This window comes from Nerophis lumbriciformis, linkage group LG04 (assembly GCF_033978685.3).
Source record: "Nerophis lumbriciformis linkage group LG04, RoL_Nlum_v2.1, whole genome shotgun sequence".
Lineage (NCBI taxonomy): Eukaryota > Metazoa > Chordata > Actinopteri > Syngnathiformes > Syngnathidae > Nerophis > Nerophis lumbriciformis.
In genome coordinates, this window is record NC_084551.2 from 2,397,501 (window position 1) to 2,420,259 (window position 22,759).

A 22,759-nucleotide genomic window follows, 5' to 3' on the forward strand; every position below is an offset into this window, starting at 1 on the left:
CTACCGAAAATGAACCGAACCATGACCTCTAAACCGAGGTACGTACCGAACCGAAATTTTTGTGTACCGTTACACCCCTCATATATATACATACATATATCCATCCATCCATTTTCTACCGCATATATAATATATATATTTGTGTGTGTGTGTGTGTGTGTGTGTGTGTGTGTGTGTGTGTGTGTGTGTGTGTGTGTGTGTGTGTGTGTGTGTGTGTGTGTGTGTGTGTCTCTCCTATTGCTATTGTACCATTTTTTCAGCTATAGTTACATTAATCATTAGTAATGCGGCAGCCTAGTTTTGAATGGCAGGGTCCCTGCTATCACATGTTGATAAAAATATAACGTTTACATAAAAAAAATCAACTACAGGCTTCCCAAATGCTGTAATAAATTAAGCATGATGAGTTGACTTGAAACTGTTTAATGTTGCACTATTTATATGTAGAAGAAAAGTTGTGTCATTTTATTTATTCTGAGCAACAACTTGAGGCAGTTTAATGTTGATTAACGTGGGCAGAATTATTATAGTGTTCCCAATGTTAAAAGGATAAAGCCATTGTTTACAAATTTGGTAAATAAATAACCAAAAAATGTATATTTTGTTGTTTTCTTACTGTACCGAAAATGAACCAAACAGTGACCTGTAAACCGAGGTACGTACCGAACCGAAATTTTTGTGTACCGTTACACCCCTCATATATATACATACATATATCCATCCATCCATTTTCTACCGCATATATAATATATATATGTGTGTGTGTGTGTGTGTGTGTGTGTGTGTGTGTGTGTGTGTCTCTCCTATTGCTATTGTACCATTTTTTCAGCTATAGTTACATTAATCATTAGTAATGCAGCAGCCTAGTTTTGAATGGCAGGGTCCCTGCTATCACATGTTGATAAAAATATAACATTTACATAATAAAAATCAACTACAGGCTTCCCAAATGCTGTAATAAATTAAGCATGATGAGTTGACTTGAAACTGTTTAATGTTGCACTTTTTATATGTAGAAGAAATGTTTTGTCATTTTATTTATTCTGAGCAACAACTTGAGGCAGTTTAATGTTGATTAACGTGGGTAGAATTATTATAGTGTTCCCAATGTTAAAAGGATAAAGCCGTTGTTTACAAATTTGGTAAATAAATACCGTATTTTCCGCACCATAAGGCGCCCTGGGTTATAAGCCGCGCCTTCAATGAACGGCATATTTCAAAACTTTGTCCACCTATAAGCCGCCCCGTGTTGTAAGCCGCATCTAACTGCGCTAAAGGAATGTCAAAAAAACAGTCAGATAGGTCAGTCAAACTTTAATAATATATTAAAAACCAGCGTTCTAACAACTCTGTTCACTCCCTAAATGTACGCAAATGTGCAATCACAAACATACGTATATCAACATGGACAGAGCTGCGTGAAAAAAGCCACCCGGCCTCTTCGCGTAAACTTAAACTTACCTTAACCACTCGCTCATCTTTTCTTCATCCATCCCTTCGAGTTAGCTTTTATGATGACGCCGGCTGGAAAGGTCTCTTTTGGCAAGGTCTTCCTTTTGAATATCACCATGGGTGGAAGTTTCTGGCCATTAGCATGGCAAGCTAGAACCACAGTGAAGGATGACTTCTCATTCCCTGTGGTGCGAATATTCACCGTACGTGCTCCCGTTGTATCCACAGTGCGGTTCACAGGAATATCAGTTGCTGTGAAATAGTAATCCGTGTGCGGATGGAGAGATTGCGTCTTTTCATGAACCGGATACCTGTCGCTTAGTAGGAGCCATTTTGTGGTCTTTACAGATGTAAACACACAAAGGAAATGATAATATCCGCGCGCTTTTTCTTCTTCTACGCGGGCGGGTGGTTGCTTACAGTAGAAGAAGAAGCGCTTCCTGTTCTATGGGGGCGGGTGCTTACCTTGGCGGTTGCTTGCGTAGAAGAAGAAGCGCTTCCTGTTCTACCGGGAAAAAAGATGGCGGCTGTTTACCGAAGTTGCGAGACCGAAACTTTATGAAAATGAATCTTAATATTAATCCATATATAAAGCGCACCGGGTTATAAGCCGCACTGTCAGCTTTTGAGAAAATTTGTGGTTTTTAGGTGCGCCTTATAGTGCGGAAAATACGGTAACCAAAAAATTTATATTTTGTTGTTTTCCTACTGTACAGAAAATGAACCGAACCGTGACCTCTAAACCGAGGTACGTACCGAACCGAAATTTTTGTGTACCGTTACACCCCTAATACACACACACACACACACACACAAACACACACGTATGTATACACTAGTGCAGACTAACCACTAACGGCTTTTTTTCCTGTCTATGAACACCTGACAGGAGTGCTTTTCCAATACTTTTCAGTTTTTCCATTTTGCATCCGCTCACGCCGTTGACGCTTTGATGCCATCACACCCCCACCGCCGTATCCCCGCCTTTCCCCGGGCTGGGGTGGCAGTGTGTTATCAGTGTGCAGTTGCAGTAATCGTATTATTTAGTAATCTTAGTGGTGAAGCGCTGACCAGCAGTGCGAACAAAGCGAGGCCTTACTAAAGCCATCAGAGTGCTCCCATGGATGGAAGGTCTTTTCCTGCTCGAGGGCCCAGCTAATACCCAACACACACACACACACACACACACACACACACACACACACACACATTCTCTGCATCTGGCCCTGCCTCCCCCAAGTGTCCTTTTTGCCCGTTGCATTCTGCCTCCCCCCCTCGTCCAGTCTTTTTTCTGCTTCCTCCCAACCTTTCCGTCTCGCTCCAAGCTGGAAGTCGGTGTAATGGCGTTATTCGCAGCTCATTGGTCTGTTTGACGGGACTATCTTGATTGAGCGTCTCCCGGGTGCGGGGGCCTAGCGACTGTGACAGTGTATAAAGATGTGCATGTGTCAAAGATGGATGGTAACGTGCGGGACGTCACGGGGCTCGGGCTTCCACATCCGATGCGACACGCGCGGAGATGAAAGAAGGCGGAAATGATATGCGGCCGGGGCGCGACGCTCCGGGCGTGAAATGGAGGCGGCAAAGTACAAGTCAGGGAATCAGAGTGGCTCTCATTAGCTGGTTCACCCCCATCCTCCATTCCCTTTCCCCCCCTTCTGACAGAAAAAGGGAAAAAATGCTCAAAGAAGCAAAAAAAAATTCAGCACTAATTAGTTGAAATTAACCTCAGGACCAATATGAAGGCTAACACACACACGCAGGAAAAGAAGACCTATCCTTGGCCTCTTTCACACAGCGAGAATACACAATGACTGCATGAGAACTGTAACCTAATACATTTATAATATACAGTACAGTGTTTCCCACAGGACAGGCATCTATTTGTTGTGGTGTGGTCAGCGGGCGGGGGGGGGGAATATAATTACAACATTTTATGTACATATTTATATACAGATTTGAACAATTAGTGATTCACTGAAATATATTTATTAATTGTGGTTCTTACAAAAAATATATCTTATAAAATATAAAAGCTAAAATGTCTCTTAAAGCTCTGCCCCTTTAATTAGTGAATACTAAATAATTTAACTTTAGCCTACTACTACAACCATATTATTTACCAGCAACGTGAAGTGAAACAGAGGCAGAGGTGTCCTGCCACAGTCAGTCAACCTCCTCCTCCTCCTCCTCCTCCTGCTGCTGCTGAACAGGTCGCACCTGTGGTCCGGACTGTAGGCCTACCTCCTCTCCAAGTCGAGCCCTTTTCGGCCGTTGAAAATATTTTTCTATACTCATCTGTGTGAAGGAGTGAACATCCAACATTAGAATTGATTACTAACGAGCAGAACCGCTCTATGTACAGTGCCGTCTAACCTAAAAAATGCTCAAAGAAGCAAAAAAAATTCAGCACTAATTAGTTGAAATTAACCTCAGGACCAATATGAAGGCTAACACACACACGCAGGAAAAGAAGACCTATCCTTGGCCTCTTTTACACAGCGAGACTACACAATGACTGCATGAGAACTGTAACCTAATACATTTATAATATACAGTACAGTGTTTCCCACAGGACAGGCATCTATTTGTTGTGGTGTGGTCAGCGGGCGGGGGGGGAATATAATTACAACATTTTATGTACATATTTATATACAGATTTGAACAATTAGTGATTCACTGAAATATATTTATTAATTGTGGTTCTTACAAAAAATACATCTTATAAAATATAAAAGCTAAAATGTCTCTTAAAGCTCTGCCCCTTTAATTAGTGAATACTAAATAATTTAACTTTAGCCTACTACTACAACCATATTATTTACCAGCAACATGAAGTGAAACAGAGGCAGAGGTGTCCTGCCACAGTCAGTCAACCTCCTCCTCCTCCTCCTCCTCCTGCTGCTGCTGAACAGGTCGCACCTGTGGTCCGGACTGTAGGCCTACCTCCTCTCCAAGTCGAGCCCTTTTCGGCCGTTGAAAATATTTTTCTATACTCATCTGTGTGAAGGAGTGAACATCCAACATTAGAATTGATTACTAACGAGCAGAACCGCTCTATGTACAGTGCCGTCTAACCTAAAAAATGCTCAAAGAAGCAAAAAAAATTCAGCACTAATTAGTTGAAATTAACCTCAGGACCAATATGAAGGCTAACACACACACGCAGGAAAAGAAGACCTATCCTTGGCCTCTTTCACACAGCGAGACTACACAATGACTGCATGAGAACTGTAACCTAATACATTTATAATATACAGTACAGTGTTTCCCACAGGACAGGCATCTATTTGTTGTGGTGTGGTCAGCGGGCGGAATATAATTACAACATTTTATGTACATATTTATATACAGATTTGAACAATTAGTGATTCACTGAAATATATTTATTAATTGTGGTTCTTACAAAAAATATATCTTATAAAATATAAAAGCTAAAATGTCTCTTAAAGCTCTGCCCCTTTAATTAGTGAATACTAAATAATTTAACTTTAGCCTACTACTACAACCATATTATTTACCAGCAACATGAAGTGAAACAGAGGCAGAGGTGTCCTGCCACAGTCAGTCAACCTCCTCCTCCTCCTCCTCCTCCTGCTGCTGCTGAACAGGTCGCACCTGTGGTCCGGACTGTAGGCCTACCTCCTCTCCAAGTCGAGCCCTTTTCGGCCGTTGAAAATATTTTTCTATACTCATCTGTGTGAAGGAGTGAACATCCAACATTAGAATTGATTACTAACGAGCAGAACCGCTCTATGTACAGTGCCGTCTAACCTAAAAAATGCTCAAAGAAGCAAAAAAAATTCAGCACTAATTAGTTGAAATTAACCTCAGGACCAATATGAAGGCTAACACACACACGCAGGAAAAGAAGACCTATCCTTGGCCTCTTTTACACAGCGAGACTACACAATGACTGCATGAGAACTGTAACCTAATACATTTATAATATACAGTACAGTGTTTCCCACAGGACAGGCATCTATTTGTTGTGGTGTGGTCAGCGGGCGGGGGGGAAATATAATTACAACATTTTATGTACATATTTATATACAGATTTGAACAATTAGTGATTCACTGAAATATATTTATTAATTGTGGTTCTTACAAAAAATATATCTTATAAAATATAAAAGCTAAAATGTCTCTTAAAGCTCTGCCCCTTTAATTAGTGAATACTAAATAATTTAACTTTAGCCTACTACTACAACCATATTATTTACCAGCAACATGAAGTGAAACAGAGGCAGAGGTGTCCTGCCACAGTCAGTCAACCTCCTCCTCCTCCTCCTCCCGCTGCTGCTGAACAGGTCGCACCTGTGGTCCGGACTGTAGGCCTACCTCCTCTCCAAGTCGAGCCCTTTTCGGCCGTTGAAAATATTTTTCTATACTCATCTGTGTGAAGGAGTGAACATCCAACATTAGAATTTATTACTAACGAGCAGAACCGCTCTATGTACAGTGCCGTCTAACCTTAAGCGGCAGCAGCTCAACACATGCAGGGTTCAACGTTAAGGTTTTTTTCTACTTGCCCGACTTCTCAAATCTACTTGCCCCAATATTTGTACTTGTCCTGCCTAGGTTTTTTTCTGGCTGTGTAGTGCTCATGGCTTATATCTTACTAAAATCCTTCCCGTTGACTATTTACAACACTACACAGTATTTATTATTATTATTATTATCTATAATTACATTTAAATGGCATTGCATACATGTAAAATTAAATGCTATTTCACATTATTGAACCAGTAGCAGTTACACCCATCTGAACAGGTCAGCCACCTGTTTAAAGCCCGATCACAGTTGAAATCTTGAAATGAAGGGCCTTTAATGGCCAAAACATTAACCTGGACAACATTTTAACAGCTGGTTGGCTCAGATTTTATTCTTTTCATTGCATTCACATGCTGCAGTGGACAGTGGACAATTTAGCTTCAGTCCATGTGTGTTTATTGACAACAGGGTTATAACCTGGACACGTTAGCTCGTCGGTATGGGAACACGTGACTGTTACTACGTGCGTCTGCCCCGGACCCCGAGTCAAACAGCGGCGGTTTTAATGAAGCAGCGTCAGGCTGATCACCGTCAGTGAAACGCTCGGTGAAATCGCGGATTAACGTTAAATATATGACGAGCCGCGAGCGATGCAGCTATAACCTATCTACCTTTAACCTATATTACCCTCGTATTTTGATCCCGTCCGTCCGTCCGTCCGTCCGTCCGTCCGTCCCTCTTCTTCTTCTTCTTCTTCTGGCCCACCAGGTGAATTAAGTGCTATTGCATAGTAGGCTACCGCCACCTACTGCACCAGAGTTGTAACTACAAGCAACATTCACAGACAGTCCCATTGCTTTTATGAGCGGTCGAGCGAGTCAAAAGCCGAAAAATCCATTTGTGGCGGACGTAATTCTTTCGTGGCGGGCCGCCACAAATAAATGAATGTGTGGGAAACACTGGACATATTAAGTAGCGTAACGCACGTTGTGTAAACAATGCACACCGAGGCACAACACACGGCATGCCAGCAGCTAACGGTCTACGATAGACTGACCATACGTCCTCTTTTCACCGGACATGTCCTCTTTTGCGGAGCTGTCAGGGCGGAGTTTCTTAAATGCCTCAAATGTCCGGCATTTTGAGTTAGGGTTGCGTGTATTTTCAATGTACGTTCAGGGTTGAGAAGGGGTTAAAAACAAAACAAATTGTGCGCGCAGCTGCATTGGTGAGGGAGGGGCAGAGACAGAGAGAGCAAGAGAGTTATGATAAACGCGCATGCGTCGCCAGGCTCTGCTTTTTATCCATACAATTATCAGATTACATTTTTTATTATCTATAGCAGGGGTGTCAAAAGTGTGCCCCGGAAGCCATTTGCGGCCCACAGCTAATGTTTTAAAGGCCCACGGCACATTCTGAAAATATTATTAAAATAAACAAAAACATAACAAAAGTGAAATAAAAAAGCTTAAAGGTTAAATGTAATTTAGAAAAAGTTGCAATGTTGACGAATAAAACAAAGCTGTTTTTGTTTTGTTTTTCAAACTGTCATTGCTCAAAACACAATATTGAATCAAAATCAATGTTATTATGAATTATTGACCTATACAAGGTTCCGATTACTTCACATCAAATATTCCACTAAGAAAAATATTTTTGGTGGAAGATTTTGCAAATTTGGTAAATAAATAACCCAAAATTTTATATTTTGTTGTTTTCTTACTGTACCGAAAATGAACCGAACCGTGACCTCTAAACCGAGGTACGTGCCGAACCGGAATTTTTGTGTACCGTTACACCCCTAGTTTTGAGTGGATCGTTCAAATATCCATCCATCCATCCATCTTCTTCCGCTTATCCGAGGTCGGGTCGCGGGGGCAGCAGCTTAAGCAGGGAAGCCCAGACTTCCCTCTCCCCAGCCACTTCGTCCAGCTCCTCCCGGGGGATCCCGAGGCGTTCCCAGGCCAGCCGGGAGACATAGTCTTCCCAGCGTGTCCTGGGTCTTCCCCGTGGCCTCCTACCGGTCGGACGTGCCCGAAACACCTTCCTAGGGAGGCGTTCGGGTGGCATCCTGACCAGATGCCCGAACCACCTCATCTGGCTCCTCTCGATGTGGAGGAGCAGCGGCTTTACTTTGAGCTCCCCCGAATGACAGAGCTTCTCACCCTATCTCTAAGGGAGAGCCCCGCCACTCGGCGGAGGAAACTCATTTCGGCCGCTTGTACCCGTGATCTTGTCCTTTCGGTCATGACCCAAAGCTCATGACCATAGGTGAGGATGGGAACGTAGATCGACCGGTAAATCGAGAGCTTTGCCTTCCGGCTCAGCTCCTTCTTCACCACAACGGATCGATACAGCGTCCGCATTACTGAAGACGCCGCACCGATCCGCCTGTCGATCTCACGATCCACTCTTCCCCCACTCGTGAACAAGACTCCGAGGTACTTGAACTCCTACACTTGGGGCAAGATCTCCTCCCCAACCCGGAGATGGCACTCCACCCTTTTCCGGGAGAGAACCATGGACTCGGACTTGGAGGTGCTGATTCCCATCCCAGTCGCTTCACACTCGGCTGCGAACCGATCCAGTGAGAGCTGAAGATCTTGGCCGGAGGAAGCCATCAGGACCACATCATCTGCAAATAGCAGTGACCTAATCCTGCAGCCACCAAACCAGATCCCCTCAACGCCTTGACTGCGCCTAGAAATTCTGTCCATAAAGGTTATGAACAGAATCGGTGACAAAGGGCAGCCTTGGCGGAGTCCAACCCTCACTGGAAACGTGTCCGACTTACTGCCGGCAATGCGAACCAAGCTCTGACACTGATCATACAGGGAGCGAACTGCCACAATAAGACAGTCCGTTACCCCATACTCTCTGAGCACTCCCCACAGGACTTCCCGGGGTACACGGTCGAATGCCTTCTCCAAGTCCACAAAGCACATGTAGACTGGTTGGGCAAACTCCCATGCACCCTCAAGGACCCTGCCGAGAGTATAGAGCTGGTCCACAGTTCCACGACCAGGACGAAAACCACACTGTTCCTCCTGAATCCCAGGTTCGACTATCTGGCGTAGCCTCCTCTCCAGTACACCTGAATAGACCTTACCGGGAAGGCTGATGGTATGTATGGTACGTTCAAATATGTGCATCATATTTTGAAAGTCAAGCAGCAAAAATGTGTATATTCCTGTATATTGGGAGTAAACAAGAGTGTCTGCCACAACTGTGTGCTCTTTCACACAGCAACACAGCATCCCGGGATCAGATCAGGTTGGATGTCTAAAAGGCAGAATATTGACAGAAAGTAAAGTCCCCTGTTTGGTGTTCAACAGAAGATTGTGTATTATTCCACCTTTACCTTTTACACAGGACCCAGCGTAGGTGGGATTTTGCACCCAACTACATGCCCTCTCACACAGAAATACACCTGTCCCATGATCAAATATCTTCAAAAAGTGCAGTGACTTGATACCCTGTGCTGTGTCAGTAGCTCCTTTCACACAGAGTCCCCACACAGTTACCACATCAGAGCCACATGTAAGATTTGACGTTCATTCGTCTTTGCCTTTTACACAGCAAAGGTTGGATGTTGCCGTAACTGTGAGCACTTTCACACGGCTACATTCCAGACACAGATTCTCAGGGAGTCAGGGGAGCAACTTGCCCCGTTTTTGCCCCCGGGCCTTGAGTTTGACACCTGTGCTGTAGAGTTGCTCCTTCAGCATTAGACTGTTACACCCTCAGTGCGGGAAGGAGCGCAACCGCAGGTCTTTTCTACCCACAGCAATGTTTTACAATGCACTTATGTGATTACTGTGAGCTGCCTTTTTTCTTGCTGTGCAAGAATTAGGCTCAGTGTGCAATATACAGGTAAAAGCCAGTAAATTAGAATATTTTGAAAAACTTGATTTATTTCAGTAATTGCATTCAAAAGGTGTAACTTGTACATTATATTTATTCATTGCACACAGACTGATGCATTCAAATGTTTATTTCATTTAATTTTGATGATTTGAAGTGGCAACAAATGAAAATCCAAAATTCCGTGTGTCACAAAATTAGAATATTACTTAAGGCTAATACAAAAAAGGGATTTTTAGAAATGTTGGCCAACTGAAAAGTATGAAAATGAAAAATATGAGCATGTACAATACTCAATACTTGGTTGGAGCTCCTTTTGCCTCAATTACTGCGTTAATGCGGCGTGGCATGGAGTCGATGAGTTTCTGGCACTGCTCAGGTGTTATGAGAGCCCAGGTTGCTCTGATAGTGGCCTTCAACTCTTCTGCGTTTTTGGGTCTGGCATTCTGCATCTTCCTTTTCACAATACCCCACAGATTTTCTATGGGGCTAAGGTCAGGGGAGTTGGCGGGCCAATTTAGAACAGAAATACCATGGTCCGTAAACCAGGCACGGGTAGATTTTGCGCTGTGTGCAGGCGCCAAGTCCTGTTGGAACTTGAAATCTCCATCTCCATAGAGCAAGTCAGCAGCAGGAAGCATGAAGTGCTCTAAAACTTGCTGGTAGACGGCTGCGTTGACCCTGGATCTCAGGAAACAGAGTGGACCGACACCAGCAGATGACATGGCAACCCAAACCATCACTGATGGTGGAAACTTTACACTAGACTTCAGGCAACGTGGATCCTGTGCCTCTCCTGTCTTCCTCCAGACTCTGGGACCTCGATTTCCAAAGGAAATGCAAAATTTGCATGGTTGGGTGATGGTTTGGGGTGCCATGTCATCTGCTGGTGTCGGTCCACTCTGTTTCCTGAGATCCAGGGTCAACGCAGCCGTCTACCAGCAAGTTTTAGAGCACTTCATGCTTCCTGCTGCTGACCTGCTCTATGGAGATGGAGATTTCAAGTTCCAACAGGACTTGGCGCCTGCACACAGCGCAAAATCTACCCGTGCCTGGTTTACGGACCATGGTATTTCTGTTCTAAATTGGCCCGCCAACTCCCCTGACCTTAGCCCCATAGAAAATCTGTGGGGTATTGTGAAAAGGAAGATGCAGAATGCCAGACCCAAAAACGCAGAAGAGTTGAAGGCCACTATCAGAGCAACCTGGGCTCTCATAACACCTGAGCAGTGCCAGAAACTCATCGACTCCATGCCACGCCGCATTAACGCAGTAATTGAGGCAAAAGGAGCTCCAACCAAGTATTGAGTATTGTACATGCTCATATTTTTCATTTTCATACTTTTCAGTTGGCCAACATTTCTAAAAATCCCTTTTTTGTATTAGCCTTAAGTAATATTCTAATTTTGTGACACACGGAATTTTGGATTTTCATTTGTTGCCACTTCAAATCATCAAAATTAAATGAAATAAACATTTGAATGCATCAGTCTGTGTGCAATGAATAAATATAATGTACAAGTTACACCTTTTGAATGCAATTACTGAAATAAATCAAGTTTTTCAAAATATTCTAATTTACTGGCTTTTACCTGTACATGTTAAGATACAGTAGAGTTTGTATTATAGTGCAATCGTTTCGTGCAATATATGGAGAAAAAAATGTATTATGTATTTTTTGAAAATATGCAATACAACCACGTTTATGGGATGAAAAAAAAGTATATCCTATCCTATATTACCACAACTCTGTGTCCTTTCACACAGAAATACAACTGTGCTACAGTTAGATACCAAGTTCCTCCAAAACGTGGCGCGACTTAATACCACATCAGAGCCACGTGGAATATTTGGCATTCATCAGTATTTTCCTTTTACACAGAACCCAGCCAAGTTGGGATATTGTCACAACTGTCACAGAATAACATGACATCCATCCATCTTTCGTGGATCCATCCCGTCGTTATTGGCAGGGAACGACAACCATTCCGTGTCAGTAGCCTCTTTTACACAGAGATCCAGCACAATTGCCACATCAGAACAGTCTGGGCTTTTTTTTTTTTCTACACAGCACACAGCCAAATTGGGATATTGACATAATCTTTCCTTTTACACAAAAGCAGATTAGGGCTGCAGCTAACGATTATTTTTCTATCGATTAATCTATAGATTATTTTTTTCGATTAATCGGTTAATCTATAGATTATTTTTTTCGATTAATCTATAGATTATTTTTCCTTTTACCGATTTTTTTTTTATTTAAAATGAAGAGGAAAAAATAAATGTAGGCCAGTTTTTTCAAAAGGCATGGCTTTTATTTACAAAAAAAAAAGTATGGCCACTCAGTCAACATTGACAACAACATGACAAAATATTCTGTAACAATGTAAACATTTAAAACTTTTAACATTTAACAAAATTAAAAGTAGCTTATTTGCTTTTTAATGTGCAAATATAAAAGTAAACATCCAGTGCAAATCTTAATATTCTGCAATAGTATAAGCATTTCTAAAGTAAAAGTATTGCTTATTTTGCTTTAAAATGTGCAAAAATAAAGATAAACATCCAATACAAAAAAGTGCAAAACGGAAATATTCTGTAACAAGTGTAAACATTTCAACAAAAGTAAAAGTATTGCTTATTTGCTAAAATGTGCAAAAATAAAGCTAAACATCCAATACAAAAAAGTGTACAGTGTAAACATTTCAACAAAAGTAAAAGTATTGCTTATTTTGCTTAATAACACAACAATGATAGTATGATTAAAGTGAAAGTTAATTGTTGGTTTGTACATAGTATATGTAACTGTTAATGTTGTAAAAGGTATTTGCACAACTAATTAACGGTAGCGTTTGTGACACGTCTTGTGCCGTGGGGTTCTTTCAGGACCGACAGACTGAACGCCAGACGGCTTTGCCATGTTTACAATCTTTTAATTTTACACAAAGTCTTTTCTCTTCCAACTGTGCGGATCGCGCACCTGGGCACGATTGCGGCGTCGCTCCCGGTTCGCCCCGCCTCGCCACTCGCTGGCCGCCGCCGCCTCTCCACAGTGTTAAAGAGGAGCGCGTCTTTGTAAACACTGAACAGGCACGCCAAACGCGCCTCTCAGAGCGAAACGGTGCTTTAGTTTATGAATTTACAACGCAGATACAAATGACACATTCATGTTTTTGTGTAATGATGACAACGTATACGCACGCGGACGATTGACTTGTTGATGGTGATGGCAAGAACGCTGTCGGGGGTTTTCTTTTCAAATGTTCGTTCATAGCCGTTGTGCTGCTATGATAGGCCATTTCCGCTCGACACAGTGTCCATACAACAACATTATTAGGCCGTTTATTGAAATACTCCCACACTTTTGACGACTTTTGGCGTGCTTTTTTCCCCTCGCTCGCATCGTCTGCTTTGCGCTCCGCCATGACAGTAGTGTGACGTAAATATGCGACGCGCCGACGCACAAAAACGGCGTCGACGTATTTACGTAACCGATGACGTCGACTACGTCGACGCGTCGTTTCAGCCTTAAAGCAGATACTAGCAAACAGATACTACCTCCAAAGATAGTTTATTGTCAGGGAACAGCTTAATACTCCATTTTGTGTCTATATTTCACACCTGGCAGGCCGCAACTGAGAAATTATCATTTATCTGCTTTTGCCTTTTACACAGAACCCTAGCATAGGTGGCATATTGCCAGAAATGTGAGCGCTTTCAAAAAACAATATGACATTTCACACTCTGAAAATTAGCTGCAAGATCGCGTCAGGAGCAGTGTTTGGAGTGATGACTATAAAGTCATAGTCGCACAGAAGCGGTTGTCGGCTTTGTGGAATAACCTGTCACACAGGCAGCGTCCCAACTCTGTTACAGCTCTGATATGCAGTTTATACAGAACAGGCACAGAGCCAGGTTTTAAAGTCAGTGTGAAAGAGGCTTTTGACACCATTTCAAAAAAAACATGAGATCCCGGCATTATTGGCAGGTAATTACATCTGTTCAGTCAGTCGCCTCTTTTACACAGAGATGACGCACAATTTCCACATCCGAACCGTCACAGATCTGACATTTATCGACCTTTTTTTTTTTTTTTTGCACAAAACCCAGCTAAGTTGAGATATTGCCAGAATAGTATGCCCTTTTACACAGCAACATCGGAGAAACAGTTACTGCCTCCAGAGGCGGTTTATTGTGTGTCTCTAGCCTTTTTCACAGAGATCCGCAATAGAACTGTAACAGAGAATTTAACTTTCATTACGATTTTGCCTACTACACAGAACCCTAGCAAAGGTGGCATAATGCCACAAATGTGAGCACTTTCAAACATTTATAAAGTACTTGTCAGACAGAAGCTGCAGCTGTGAGGAATAACCTTTCACACAGACAGCGTACCACCTCTGTTACCACTCTGATATGACAAATTACCTGGCGGATTTTGTCCCCTTCATTCTGTGTCAGTGCTGTATATACAGTACAGCCACAAGGATTAAAAGTGCAAAAAAAGCAGGCTTTTAAAGTCAGTGTGAAAGGGGCTTTTGACACCACTCCACACAAAATCATGACATCCGTTCCACGTCGGTAGCCTCTTTCAAACAGAAATTCCGCACAATTGCAACATCAGATCTGACCTTTATCCACCTTTGTTTGGTTATTTACACAGAACCCAGCCAATTTGACATCTTCAAACAATAATAAGCCATTTCACACAGCAACATCAGAGAAACAGATACCAACTCCAAAGGCGGTTTATTGCCAGGAAGCGACTCGGTCCCCCATTTTGTGTTCACAGAGATCTCACAACAGAGCTGTAACATAGAATTTGGCCCTAATCTGCTTTAACATTTTACATAGAACCCCAGCGAAGGCTGCTTATCGATAGACCCTTTCACACAGGCAGCATCCTACCTCTGTTAATACTCTGATAGGCGACAAAATGCCAGGTAAACTTAATCTTTCCTATTCCGTGTCAGTGCTGTTTATACAGAACAGCCACAAGGATAAAAAGTGCAAAAAAGCAGGCTTTTAAAGTCAGTGTGAAAGGGGCTTTTGACACCACTTCACACAAAAACATGACACCTGTTCCATGTCAGTAGTCTCTTTTAAACAGAGATTCTGTACAATTGTAACATCAGATTTGCCATTTATCCACCTTTGCTTTGATTTTTTTACACAGAACCCAGCCAAATTGACATCTTCCAACAATATTCCCTTTCACACAGAAACATCAACAGATACTAACTCCAAAGGTGGTTTATTGTCAGGGAACGACTCCGTCCCCCATTTTGTGTTCACAGAGATCTCACAACAGAGCTGTAACATAGAATTTGGCCCTAATCTGCTTTAACATTTTACACAGAACCCCAGCGAAGGCTGCTTATTGATAGACCCTTTCACACAGGCAGCATCCCACCTCTGTTAATACTCTGATAGGCGACAAAATGCCAGGTAAACTTAATCTTTCCTATTCCGTGTCAGTGCTGTTTATACAGAACAGCCACAAGGGTAAAAAGTGCAAAAAAGCAGGCTTTTAAAGTCAGTGTGAAAAGGGCTTTTGACACCACTTCACACAAAAACATGACACCTGTTCCATGCCAGTAGTCTCTTTTAAACAGAGATTCCGCACAATTGTAACATCAGATTTGCCATTTATCCACCTTTGCTTTGATTTTTTTACACAGAACCCAGCCAAATTGACATCTTCCAACAATATTCCCTTTCACACAGAAACATCAACAGATACTAACTCCAAAGGTGGTTTATTGTCAGGGAACGACTCCGTCCCCCATTTTGTGTTCACAGAGATCTCACAACAGAGCTGTAACAGAAAATTTGGCCCTAATCTGCTTTAACATTTTACACAGAACCCCAGTGGAGGCTGCTTTTTGATAGACCCTTTCACACTGGCAGCATCCTCCCTCTGTTAATGCTCTGATAGGCGACAAAATGCCAGGTAAACGTCATCTCTCCTATTCTGTGCGAGTGCTGTTTATACAGATGAGTCACAAGGGAAAAGTGCAAAAAACAAAAAAAAAAAGCCAGCTTTTAAAGTCAGTGTGAAAAGGGCTTTTGACACCACTTCACACAAAAACATGACATCCATTCCATGTCAGTAGTCTCTTTCAAACAGGGATCCTGCACAACTCCATGTCAGTCGCCTCATTTAAACAGAGATCCCGCACAATTCCAACATCAGATCTGACATGTATCCACCTTTGCTTTGTTTTGTTTTTTACACAGAACCCCAGCGAAGGCTGCTTTTTGATAGACCCTTTCACACTGGCAGCATCCTCCCTCTGTTAATGCTCTGATAGGCGACAAAATGCCAGGTATACTTCATCTCTCCTATTCTGTGTGAGTGCTGTTTATACAGAAGAGTCCCAAGGGAAAAGTGCAAAAAACAAAAAAAAAGCCGGTATTTAAAGTCAGTGTGGAAAGGGCTTTTAACACCACTTCACACAAAAACATGACATCCATTCCATGTTAGTAGTCTCTTTCAAACAGGGATCCTGCACAATTGCAACATCAGATCTGCCATTTATCCACCTTTGTTTTGTTTTTTAAACAGAACCCAGACAAATTGACATCTTCCAACAACAATGCCCTTTCACACAGCAACATCGGAGAAACAAATACTAACTCCAAAGGTGGTTTATTGTCAGGTAGCGACTCGGTCCCCCATTTTGTGTTCACAGAGATCTCACAACAGAGCTGTAACATAGAATTTGGCCCTAATCTGCTTTAACATTTTACATAGAACCCCAGCGAAGGCTGCTTATGGATAGACCCTTTCACACAGGCAGCATCCTACCTCTGTTAATACTCTGATAGGCGACAAAATGCCAGGTAAACTTAATCTTTCCTATTCCGTGTCAGTGCTGTTTATACAGAACAGCCACAAGGGTAAAAAGTGCAAAATAGCAGGCTTTTAAAGACAGTGTGAAAAGGGCTTTTGACACCACTTCACACAAAAACATGACACCTGTTCCATGTCAGTAGTCTCTTTTAAACAGAGATTCCGCACAATTGTAACATCAGATTTGCCATTTATCCACCTTTGCTTTGATTTTTTTTTACACAGAACCCAGCCAAATTGACATCTTCCAACAATATGCCCTTTCACACAGAAACATCAACAGATACTAACTCCAAAGGTGGTTTATTGTCAGGGAACGACTCCGTCCCCCATTTTGTGTTCACAGAGATCTCACAACAGAGCTGTAACAGAGAATTTGGCCCTGATCTGCTTTAACATTTTACATAGAATCGATAGACCCTTTCACACAGGCAGCATCCTATCTCTGTTAATACTCTGATAGGCGACAAAATGCCAGGTAAACTTAATCTTTCCTATTCCGTGTCAGTGCTGTTTATACAGAACAGCCACAAGGGTAAAAAGTGCAAAATAGCAGGCTTTTAAAGACAGTGTGAAAAGGGCTTTTGACACCACTTCACACAAAAACATGACACCTGTTCCATGTCAGTAGTCTCTTTTAAACAGAGATTCCGCACAATTGTAACATCAGATTTGCCATTTTTCCACCTTTGCTTTGATTTTTTTTACACAGAACCCAGCCAAATTGACATCTTCCAACAATATGCCCTTTCACACAGAAACATCAACAGATACTAACTCCAAAGGTGGTTTATTGCCAGGAAGCGACTCGGTCCCCCATTTTGTGTTCACAGAGATCTCACAACAGAGCTGTAACATAGAATTTGGCCCTGATCTGCTTTAACATTTTACATAGAATCGATAGACCCTTTCACACAGGCAGCATCCTACCTCTGTTTATACTCTGATAGGCGACAAAATGCCAGGTAAACTTAATCTTTCCTATTCCGTGTCAGTGCTGTTTATACAGAACAGCTACAAGGGTAAAAAGTGCAAAAAAGCAGGCTTTTAAAGTCAGTGTGAAAAGGGCTTTTGACACCACTTCACACAAAAACATGACACCTGTTCCATGTCAGTAGTCTCTTTTAAACAGAGATTCTGTACAATTGTAACATCAGATTTGCCATTTATCCACCTTTGCTTTGATTTTTTTACACAGAACCCAGCCAAATTGGCATCTTCCAACAATATGCCCTTTCACACAGAAACATCAACAGATACTAACTCCAAAGGTGGTTTATTGTCAGGGAACGACTCCGTCCCCCATTTTGTGTTCACAGAGATCTCACAACAGAGCTGTAACAGAAAATTTGGCCCTAATCTGCTTTAACATTTTACACAGAACCCCAGTGGAGGCTGCTTTTTGATAGACCCTTTCACACTGGCAGCATCCTCCCTCTGTTAATGCTCTGATAGGCGACAAAGTGCCAGGTAAACGTCATCTCTCCTATTCTGTGCGAGTGCTGTTTATACAGATGAGTCACAAGGGAAAAGTGCAAAAAACAAAAAAAAAAAGCCAGCTTTTAAAGTCAGTGTGAAAAGGGCTTTTGACACCACTTCACACAAAAACATGACATCCATTCCATGTCAGTAGTCTCTTTCAAACAGGGATCCTGCACAACTCCATGTCAGTAGCCTCATTTAAACAGAGATCCCGCACAATTCCAACATCAGATCTGACATGTATCCACCTTTGCTTTGTTTAGTTTTTTACACAGAACCCCAGCGAAGGCTGCTTTTTGATAGACCCTTTCACACTGGCAGCATCCTCCCTCTGTTAATGCTCTGATAGGCGACAAAATGCCAGGTAAACGTCATCTCTCCTATTCTGTGTGAGTGCTGTTTATACAGATGAGTCACAAGGGAAAAGTGCAAAAAACAAAAAAAAAAGCCGGCATTTAAAGTCAGTGTGAAAAGGGCTTTTTACACCACTTCACACAAAAACATGACATCCGTTCCATGTCAGTAGTCTCTTTCAAACAGGGATCCTGCACAATTGCAACATCAGATCTGCCATTTATCCACCTTTGTTTTGTTTTTTAAACAGAACCCAGACAAATTGACATCTTCCAACAACAATGCCCTTTCACACAGCAACATCGGAGAAACAAATACTAACTCCAAAGGTGGTTTATTGTCAGGTAGCGACTTGGTCCCCCATTTTGTGTTCACAGAGATCTCACAACAGAGCTGTAACAGAGAATTTGGCCCTAATCTGCTTTAACATTTTACACAGAACCCCAGCGAAGGCTGCTTATTGATAGACCCTTTCACACAGGCAGCATCCCACCTCTGTTAATGCGCTGATTGGCGGAAAAATGCCGGGTAAACTTCATCCCTCTTATTCTGTGTTAGTGCTGTTTATACAGAACAGTCACATACCTGCCAACTTTTGAAATCAGAAAAACCTAGTAGCCAGGGTCCAAGGGCCGCAGGCCCCGGTAGGTCCAGGACAAAGTCCTGGTGGAGGGTTCAGGGCTTCGCCCCCCGACGCAAAATGATTATTAGCATTCAGACAGGTTAAAATGTTGCTAAAACCATCACTTTTCTATCAGTCACAGTGACTTTTCAAAACAAAAATATTACAGCAAAAATCATATGGGTTGATTGACATGTTTATTCTGTAAGCTAACTTCAATAGTTTGAAATTATTTTGACAGTTAATGCCAGTTATCCTGTCAACCTTTCACAAGACTTCAATTTCTTAATTGAAAGTATAAACAGTATAAACACTTTTTACAGTAAACAAATGGTAAAACAGTACTAAACAATTCCATTAAAAAAAAAATTGGTGTCATTATTAACTTTCTGTCCAAGCTTGTATAATCTACTGCCTTGTTCAATTGTAAAAAAATATTCTGTGCCTAAAATTCACATTTCTATCACAATTATCATACTGTAAACATGGTTTATTCTATCAGATTGATCATACTGCAAAAATGACATGATAACTTTATGATAAGTTTACTTGAAGTGGCATAAAACACTGAAAGTGACTGTTCCTATAACCCAGCGTTTCTCAAAGTGTGGGGCACGCCCCACTGGTGGGAAATAGAGACATGACAGGTGGGGCGCGAGGAACGGGAGGAAATTTCACTTTAAATTTTTTTTTTTTAATTATTATATTCTTAGATTATTTTTTTTACTATGCTTTCATTTTCTATACACACTGTAAATCACTTTGTGATTCTGTCTGTGAAATCCGCTATATAAATAAATGGAAATTACCGGTACTTATTTTTACTGTAAGCTTTATATTTCTCGGTACGAGCGAAAGTTTGACAGACATAGCAACAGTAACTAATGGGGGCGGGGCTAAGCGGAACAAACTTTCGCGCGGAGGGGTAGCAGGCTAATGTGTGGACCACAATTACACAAATATATACATTTGTGACTCGCACCTCAAAGGTCGTCGAGCCAGAGCCAGCGCCTGCAGAGAAACAAAAATGTGACGGGCACACACTGTGTCATTCACCGGGAAGCACTCGCGTCAAGGCAGCTCAGCCCTGAACTCAATGAGGTTTTAACAGATGTTGTGAGCGCGGTAAATTTGATCAAAACACGACCACTGAAAGTGAGACTGTTCTCTGCACTGTGTGAGGAAATGGGAGCTGGTCATACAGCCGTGCTGTTTCACAGTGAAGCAAGGTGGCTCTCCTGGGGGAAAGTGCTGTCACTTGCCAAATGCATAGCTCCTCCTTTTTTTTTTGCAAAGATTGCAAAGTGGCACTTTTATTGTATTTATTATTGAACTTGATGCAAGTTATTTGATTTATTATTGAACTTGATGCAAGTTATAACACTTTTTTTGATTTATTATTGAACTTGATGCAAGTTATAACACTTTTGTTTTATTTATTATTGAACTTGATGCAAGTTATTTTATTTATTATTGAACTTGATGCAAGTTATAACACTTTTATTTGATTTATTATTGAACTTGATGCAAGTTATTTGATTTATTATTGAACTTGATGCAAGTTATAACACTTTGTTTGATTTATTATTGAACGTGATGCAAGTTATAACACTTTTTGATTTATTATTGAACTTGATGCAAGTTATAACACTTTTTTGATTTATTATTGAACTTGATGCAAGTTATAACACTTTTTTTGATTTATTATTGAACTTGATGCAAGTTATAACACTTTTATTTAATTTATTATTGAACTCGATGCAAGTTATAACACTTTTTTTGATTTATTATTGAACGTGATGCAAGTTATAACACTTTTTTTGATTTATTATTGAACTTGATGCAAGTTATAACACTTTTGTTTTATTTATTATTGAACTTGATGGAAGTTATTTTATTTATTATTGAACTTGATGCAAGTTATACCACAGCTGCACAGTTATTTTATTTATTATTGAACTTAATGTTATTTTATGTTATTGAGTTCGAATGTATACAACTTGATGTTCAATAAATTTCAAAATGTTAAAGCTTGGCATTAGCGCTCTGTTGGGGCGATGGGGGCAGGTGGGGCTTGAAAACTCCCCCTTGTCCAAAGTGGGGGATGACAAAAAAAGTTTGAGAACCACTGCTATAACCCCTTTGTTTCAAATGTTTGTTCCACTCGTGGCAGTCGGGCACCAGCATACCGTCTTTGACAACTTGAAGTGGCATAAAACACTGAAAGCGATTGTTCCTATAACCCCTTTGTTTTAAATGTTTTATGCCACTTCAAGTTGTCAAAGACGTGCTGTGAAATACAGCCGACAGGATTGCGCACCAAACACGAAGCAAGGCCAAAGCGCATGCATGGTGCAGGACAGGGCCGGCCCGTGGCATAGGCCGTATAGGCAAATGCTAAGGGCGCCGTCCATCAGGGGGCGCCACGCCAGTGCCACAAATGTTGGAGAAAAAAAAAAAAAAAAAAAAAAAAAGTTGGTACTATTATTTCTAAATACAAAAAATAATCCCACGTTAATTAAAATGCAAAGTAAAGCCTATTTATTAGAAATATTATTTGTTACAACATTACACCTCCCCCCGCACGATGCGCCCCCTCCCTTCCGGTATCATGACTCTTTTTGGACGTCACCACATCAAAAAATCAACACAAGATGTCAAAACGGCCAAAACTGTCAGGTGCCCAGGGAAGAAAAAAGAGAAAAGAAGAGGAGGAGAAACGAGAAAAGACAGAGTTAGCAGGTAGGTAACGTTAGCCTACATGAAATTATTTGTCTGTTACAGAATGTGATAGTAGCTGGCTTTTTAGCATTAAGCTAATGTTACATGATTCGGCAATTGCTAATCAATAAATAGCTAGTTCTGTTTTAACGTCGGGTTAATATTGTGGAGGGGGCTAAATTGTTATGGAAAATAATAATGTAACGTTAGGTAATTACAGTACTCCCACCTTACATTCCTCAGGGACATTTGTATTAGATCTTTTAAGCCGGTGTTTTTTGTTTACATTGTTATTGCCTTCTGGTTAGCTAATGTTTGCCCTGCAGGTAATAGTCACTTTTCCACCCCTTTATATATTAGGTATAGTTGTATGTAAAAAAAAAAGGTCAAAGACAAAGCTATTCAGTTTCTTGTGAGTATATACACTTCACTGCCGATGTGGGGGGGCGCCACCTAAAATCTTGCCTAGGGCGCCAGATTGGTTAGGGCCGGGCCTGGTGCAGGAGAACAAAGGACTTCTTTCATTTAAGGTTTGTGATAAACCATCAAACTCATTCGTTAAAAGGACTCTATAGTAATATAAAGTGAGTTTTTCTGGACATTATCATGCAAGAAAAGTTTATTTTTGGGACCGCGATCACCGCGTAATGATTTTTAAAGGTTGCATTACAAACATTTAACTGTCCCATGTGATCAGCCAGTGCGATTGGAAGTCCATGCTCAATTATTGCCTCCGTAAATAAAACTTCGGCATTTATCACATCCAAAGAATCTGTTTGGGCGACGAAAAACGTTGAAAGTTTTCCACTTGTATCGCTAGCAACGGCATTAGACTTGTGTTTTTTTGTCCCAACGTGGTCTTTTACATCGCTAATTCCTCCGTGTCCGATCGAAAAATCTTGTCTGCACAAGGT

At 41.4% G+C, this 22,759-nt stretch overlaps 1 protein-coding gene across 4 annotated transcripts in view; it reads right to left on the bottom strand.

Moving 5' to 3' along the window:
* The window catches only part of grik5 (glutamate receptor, ionotropic, kainate 5), a 617,387-nt gene that overhangs the window by 563,107 nt on the left and 31,521 nt on the right, over nucleotides 1-22,759 (bottom strand). The window lies entirely within an intron of this gene.